A 6,996-nucleotide genomic window follows, 5' to 3' on the forward strand; every position below is an offset into this window, starting at 1 on the left:
CGAATTGGTAAGGCATTCGACATGTAATCGAAAGGCGTGGGTTCGGTCCCCACTCTGGGCGCGTGTTTTTCTTTCTTTCTTTCTTCTGTATATTAAAAAAAATGTTTACTTTATTAACCGTAGTGGAAAAGAAAAAGAGCCTAACCACACCCCTTTGCCTCCTTTGGCGTTGTAGACTGCTGACCTATCTTTCTGTATTTCCTCAACGAGCCCCTCATTTCCTTACTATATTATTCTGCGAAAGCCTAGCGAGGGTCTCGGTTCTGGCAGCCTTGATGCCTAGGTAGCATAAGAGGGCTTCCTGTTAGTTACCCGCTCATGACAGGCTGTAGACGTTTGAGTCACGCCCCGGGGGTTGAAAAGAAGGTCCCCTTCTCCCCGTGTAGTCAGAGTGGCGCTGGCTACCACCCTCAAGCATCAGATACACTTCTAGTAAATATAAATAGCCCAGAAAGTGAAGGAGAACACAGTCGCCCAGATAGCCGAATTGGTAAGGCATTCGACATGTAATCGAAAGGCGTGGGTTCGGTCCCCACTCTGGGCGCGTGTTTTTCTTTCTTTCTTCTGTATATTAAAAAAAATGTTTACTTTATTAACCGTAGTGGAAAAGAAAAAGAGCCTAACCACACCCATTTGCCTCCTTTGGCGTTGTAGACTGCTGACCTATCTTTCTGTATTTCCTCAACGAGCCCCTCATTTCCTTACTATATTATTCTGCGAAAGCCTAGCGAGGGTCTCGGTTCTGGCAGCCTTGATGCCTAGGTAGCATAAGAAGGCTTCCTGCTAGTTACCCGCTCATGACAGGCTGTAGACGTTTGAGTCACGCCCCGGGGGTTGAAAAGAAGGTCCCCTTCTCCCCGTGTAGTCAGAGTGGCGCTGGCTACCACCCTCAAGCATCAGATACACTTCTAGTAAATATAAATAGCCCAGAAAGTGAAGGAGAACACAGTCGCCCAGATAGCCGAATTGGTAAGGCATTCGACATGTAATCGAAAGGCGTGGGTTCGGTCCCCACTCTGGGCGCGTGTTTTTCTTTCTTTCTTTCTTCTGTATATTAAAAAAATGTTTACTTTATTAACCGTAGTGGAAAAGAAAAAGAGCCTAACCACACCCCTTTGCCTCCTTTGGCGTTGTAGACTGCTGACCTATCTTTCTGTATTTCCTCAACGAGCCCCTCATTTCCTTACTATATTATTCTGCGAAAGCCTAGCGAGGGTCTCGGTTCTGGCAGCCTTGATGCCTAGGTAGCATAAGAGGGCTTCCTGCTAGTTACCCGCTCATGACAGGCTGTAGACGTTTGAGTCACGCCCCGGGGGTTGAAAAGAAGGTCCCCTTCTCCCCGTGTAGTCAGAGTGGCGCTGGCTACAACCCTCAAGAATCATATACACTTCTAGTAAATATAAATAGCCCAGAAAGTGAAGGAGAACACAGTCGCCCAGATAGCCGAATTGGTAAGGCATTCGACTTGTAATCGAAAGGCGTGGGTTCGGTCCCCACTCTGGGCGCGTGTTTCTCTTTCTTTCTTTCTTCTGTATATTAAAAAAAATGTTTACTTTATTAACCGTAGTGAAAAAGAAAAAGAGCCTAACCACACCCCTATGCCTCCTTTGGTGTTGTAGACTGCTGACCTATCTTTCTGTATTTCCTCAAAGAGCCCCTCATTTCCTTACTATATTATTCAGCGAAAGTCTAGCGAGGGTCTCGGTTCTGGCAGCCTTGATGCCTAGGTAGCATAAGAAGGCTTCCTGCTAGTTACCCGCTCATGACAGGCTGTAGACGTTTGAGTCACGCCCCGGGGGTTGAAAACAAGGTCCCCTTCTCCCCGTGTAGTCAGAGTGGCTCTGGCTACCACCCTCAAGTATCAGATACACTTCTAGTAAATATAAATAGCCCAGAAAGTGAAGGAGAACACAGTCGCCCAGATAGCCGAATTGGTAAGGCATTCGACATGTAATCGAAAGGCGTGGGTTCGGTCCCCACTCTGGGCGCGTGTTTTTCTTTCTTTCTTTCTTCTGTATATTAAAAAAAATGTTTACTTTATTAACCGTAGTGGAAAAGAAAAAGAGCCTAACCACACCCCTTTGCCTCCTTTGGCGTTGTAGACTGCTGACCTATCTTTCTGTATTTCCTCAACGAGCCCCTCATTTCCTTACTATATTATTCTGCGAAAGCCTAGCGAGGGTCTCGGTTCTGGGAGCCTTGATGCCTAGGTAGCATAAGAGGGCTTCCTGCTAGTTACCCGCTCATGACAGGCTGTAGACGTTTGAGTCACGCCCCGGGGGTTGAAAAGAAGGTCCCCTTCTCCCCGTGTAGTCAGAGTGGCGCTGGCTACCACCCTCAAGAATCATATACACTTCTAGTAAATATAAATAGCCCAGAAAGTGAAGGAGAACACAGTCGCCCAGATAGCCGAATTGGTAAGGCATTCGACATGTAATCGAAAGGCGTGGGTTCGGTCCCCACTCTGGGCGCGTGTTTCTCTTTCTTTCTTTCTTCTGTATATTAAAAAAAATGTTTACTTTATTAACCGTAGTGAAAAAGAAAAAGAGCCTAACCACACCCCTATGCCTCCTTTGGCGTTGTAGACTGCTATATCTTTCTGTATTTCCTCAAAGAGCCCCTCATTTCCTTACTATATTATTCTGCGAAAGTCTAGCGAGGGTCTCGGTTCTGGCAGCCTTGATGCCTAGGTAGCATAAGAGGGCTTCCTGCTAGTTACCCGCTCATGACAGGCTGTAGACGTTTGAGTCACGCCCCGGGGGTTGAAAAGAAGGTCCCCTTCTCCCCGTGTAGTCAGAGTGGCGCTGGCTACCACCCTCAAGTATCAGATACACTTCTAGTAAATATAAATAGCCCAGAAAGTGAAGGAGAACACAGTCGCCCAGATAGCCGAATTGGTAAGGCATTCGACATGTAATCGAAAGGCGTGGGTTCGGTCCCCACTCTGGGCGCGTGTTTCTCTTTCTTTCTTTCTTCTGTATATTAAAAAAAATGTTTACTTTATTAACCGTAGTGGAAAAGAAAAAGAGCCTAACCACACCCATTTGCCTCCTTTGGCGTTGTAGACTGCTGACCTATCTTTCTGTATTTCCTCAACGAGCCCCTCATTTCCTTACTATATTATTCTGCGAAAGCCTAGCGAGGGTCTCGGTTCTGGCAGCCTTGATGCCTAGGTAGCATAAGAGGGCTTCCTGCTAGTTACCCGCTCATGACAGGCTGTAGACGTTTGAGTCACGCCCCGGGGGTTGAAAAGAAGGTCCCCTTCTCCCCGTGTAGTCAGAGTGGCGCTGGCTACCACCCTCAAGCATCAGATACACTTCTAGTAAATATAAATAGCCCAGAAAGTGAAGGAGAACACAGTCGCCCAGATAGCCGAATTGGTAAGGCATTCGACATGTAATCGAAAGGCGTGGGTTCGGTCCCCACTCTGGGCGCGTGTTTTTCTTTCTTTCTTTCTTCTGCATATTAAAAATAATGTTTACTTTATTAACCGTAGTGGAAAAGAAAAAGAGCCTAACCACACCCCTTTGCCTCCTTTGGCGTTGTAGACTGCTGACCTATCTTTCTGTATTTCCTCAACGAGCCCCTCATTTCCTTACTATATTATTCTGCGAAAGCCTAGCGAGGGTCTCGGTTCTGGCAGCCTTGATGCCTAGGTAGCATAAGAGGGCTTCCTGCTAGTTACCCGCTCATGACAGGCTGTAGACGTTTGAGTCACGCCCCGGGGGTTGAAAAGAAGGTCCCCTTCTCCCCGTGTAGTCAGAGTGGCGCTGGCTACCACCCTCAAGAATCATATACATTTCTAGTAAATATAAATAGCCCAGAAAGTGAAGGAGAACACAGTCGCCCAGATAGCCGAATTGGTAAGGCATTCGACATGTAATCGAAAGGCGTGGGTTCGGTCCCCACTCTGGGCGCGTGTTTCTCTTTCTTTCTTTCTTCTGTATATTAAAAAAAATGTTTACTTTATTAACCGTAGTGAAAAAGAAAAAGAGCCTAACCACACCCCTATGCCTCCTTTGGCGTTGTAGACTGCTGACCTATCTTTCTGTATTTCCTCAAAGAGCCCCTCATTTCCTTACTATATTATTCTGCGAAAGTCTAGCGAGGGTCTCGGTTCTGGCAGCCTTGATGCCTAGGTAGCATAAGAGGGCTTCCTGCTAGTTACCCGCTCATGACAGGCTGTAGACGTTTGAGTCACGCCCCGGGGGTTGAAAAGAAGGTCCCCTTCTCCCCGTGTAGTCAGAGTGGCGCTGGCTACAACCCTCAAGAATCATATACACTTCTAGTAAATATAAATAGCCCAGAAAGTGAAGGAGAACACAGTCGCCCAGATAGCCGAATTGGTAAGGCATTCGACTTGTAATCGAAAGGCGTGGGTTCGGTCCCCACTCTGGGCGCGTGTTTCTCTTTCTTTCTTTCTTCTGTATATTAAAAAAAATGTTTACTTTATTAACCGTAGTGAAAAAGAAAAAGAGCCTAACCACACCCCTATGCCTCCTTTGGTGTTGTAGACTGCTGACCTATCTTTCTGTATTTCCTCAAAGAGCCCCTCATTTCCTTACTATATTATTCAGCGAAAGTCTAGCGAGGGTCTCGGTTCTGGCAGCCTTGATGCCTAGGTAGCATAAGAAGGCTTCCTGCTAGTTACCCGCTCATGACAGGCTGTAGACGTTTGAGTCACGCCCCGGGGGTTGAAAACAAGGTCCCCTTCTCCCCGTGTAGTCAGAGTGGCTCTGGCTACCACCCTCAAGTATCAGATACACTTCTAGTAAATATAAATAGCCCAGAAAGTGAAGGAGAACACAGTCGCCCAGATAGCCGAATTGGTAAGGCATTCGACATGTAATCGAAAGGCGTGGGTTCGGTCCCCACTCTGGGCGCGTGTTTTTCTTTCTTTCTTTCTTCTGTATATTAAAAAAAATGTTTACTTTATTAACCGTAGTGGAAAAGAAAAAGAGCCTAACCACACCCCTTTGCCTCCTTTGGCGTTGTAGACTGCTGACCTATCTTTCTGTATTTCCTCAACGAGCCCCTCATTTCCTTACTATATTATTCTGCGAAAGCCTAGCGAGGGTCTCGGTTCTGGGAGCCTTGATGCCTAGGTAGCATAAGAGGGCTTCCTGCTAGTTACCCGCTCATGACAGGCTGTAGACGTTTGAGTCACGCCCCGGGGGTTGAAAAGAAGGTCCCCTTCTCCCCGTGTAGTCAGAGTGGCGCTGGCTACCACCCTCAAGAATCATATACACTTCTAGTAAATATAAATAGCCCAGAAAGTGAAGGAGAACACAGTCGCCCAGATAGCCGAATTGGTAAGGCATTCGACATGTAATCGAAAGGCGTGGGTTCGGTCCCCACTCTGGGCGCGTGTTTCTCTTTCTTTCTTTCTTCTGTATATTAAAAAAAATGTTTACTTTATTAACCGTAGTGAAAAAGAAAAAGAGCCTAACCACACCCCTATGCCTCCTTTGGCGTTGTAGACTGCTGACCTATCTTTCTGTATTTCCTCAAAGAGCCCCTCATTTCCTTACTATATTATTCTGCGAAAGTCTAGCGAGGGTCTCGGTTCTGGCAGCCTTGATGCCTAGGTAGCATAAGAGGGCTTCCTGCTAGTTACCCGCTCATGACAGGCTGTAGACGTTTGAGTCACGCCCCGGGGGTTGAAAAGAAGGTCCCCTTCTCCCCGTGTAGTCAGAGTGGCGCTGGCTACCACCCTCAAGTATCAGATACACTTCTAGTAAATATAAATAGCCCAGAAAGTGAAGGAGAACACAGTCGCCCAGATAGCCGAATTGGTAAGGCATTCGACATGTAATCGAAAGGCGTGGGTTCGGTCCCCACTCTGGGCGCGTGTTTCTCTTTCTTTCTTTCTTCTGTATATTAAAAAAAATGTTTACTTTATTAACCGTAGTGGAAAAGAAAAAGAGCCTAACCACACCCATTTGCCTCCTTTGGCGTTGTAGACTGCTGACCTATCTTTCTGTATTTCCTCAACGAGCCCCTCATTTCCTTACTATATTATTCTGCGAAAGCCTAGCGAGGGTCTCGGTTCTGGCAGCCTTGATGCCTAGGTAGCATAAGAGGGCTTCCTGCTAGTTACCCGCTCATGACAGGCTGTAGACGTTTGAGTCACGCCCCGGGGGTTGAAAAGAAGGTCCCCTTCTCCCCGTGTAGTCAGAGTGGCGCTGGCTACCACCCTCAAGCATCAGATACACTTCTAGTAAATATAAATAGCCCAGAAAGTGAAGGAGAACACAGTCGCCCAGATAGCCGAATTGGTAAGGCATTCGACATGTAATCGAAAGGCGTGGGTTCGGTCCCCACTCTGGGCGCGTGTTTTTCTTTCTTTCTTTCTTCTGTATATTAAAAAAATGTTTACTTTATTAACCGTAGTGGAAAAGAAAAAGAGCCTAACCACACCCCTTTGCCTCCTTTGGCGTTGTAGACTGCTGACCTATCTTTCTGTATTTCCTCAACGAGCCCCTCATTTCCTTACTATATTATTCTGCGAAAGCCTAGCGAGGGTCTCGGTTCTGGCAGCCTTGATGCCTAGGTAGCATAAGAGGGCTTCCTGCTAGTTACCCGCTCATGACAGGCTGTAGACGTTTGAGTCACGCCCCGGGGGTTGAAAAGAAGGTCCCCTTCTCCCCGTGTAGTCAGAGTGGCGCTGGCTACCACCCTCAAGAATCATATACATTTCTAGTAAATATAAATAGCCCAGAAAGTGAAGGAGAACACAGTCGCCCAGATAGCCGAATTGGTAAGGCATTCGACATGTAATCGAAAGGCGTGGGTTCGGTCCCCACTCTGGGCGCGTGTTTCTCTTTCTTTCTTTCTTCTGTATATTAAAAAAAATGTTTACTTTATTAACCGTAGTGAAAAAGAAAAAGAGCCTAACCACACCCCTATGCCTCCTTTGGCGTTGTAGACTGCTGACCTATCTTTCTGTATTTCCTCAAAGAGCCCCTCATTTCCTTACTATATTATTCTGCGAAA

The 6,996-nt window shown here is 46.9% G+C and overlaps 2 non-coding genes across 2 annotated transcripts; both read left to right on the forward strand.

The window, feature by feature from the left end:
• The first annotated feature begins 1,433 nt into the window (after positions 1–1,433).
• On the forward strand, positions 1,434–1,505 carry Trnat-ugu (transfer RNA threonine (anticodon UGU)). The gene has a single exon. It is a non-coding gene; the product is annotated as a tRNA-Thr (tRNA).
• A 2,823-nt stretch (positions 1,506–4,328) lies between these two features.
• Trnat-ugu (transfer RNA threonine (anticodon UGU)) lies at positions 4,329–4,400 on the forward strand. Its single transcript has one exon. It is a non-coding gene; the product is annotated as a tRNA-Thr (tRNA).
• The last annotated feature ends 2,596 nt before the right edge of the window (positions 4,401–6,996 follow it).

Source organism: Haemaphysalis longicornis, unplaced genomic scaffold, assembly GCF_048455015.1.
Source record: "Haemaphysalis longicornis isolate Haplotype H1 unplaced genomic scaffold, Haemaphysalis longicornis Haplotype H1 scaffold_7, whole genome shotgun sequence".
Taxonomy (NCBI): domain Eukaryota; kingdom Metazoa; phylum Arthropoda; class Arachnida; order Ixodida; family Ixodidae; genus Haemaphysalis; species Haemaphysalis longicornis.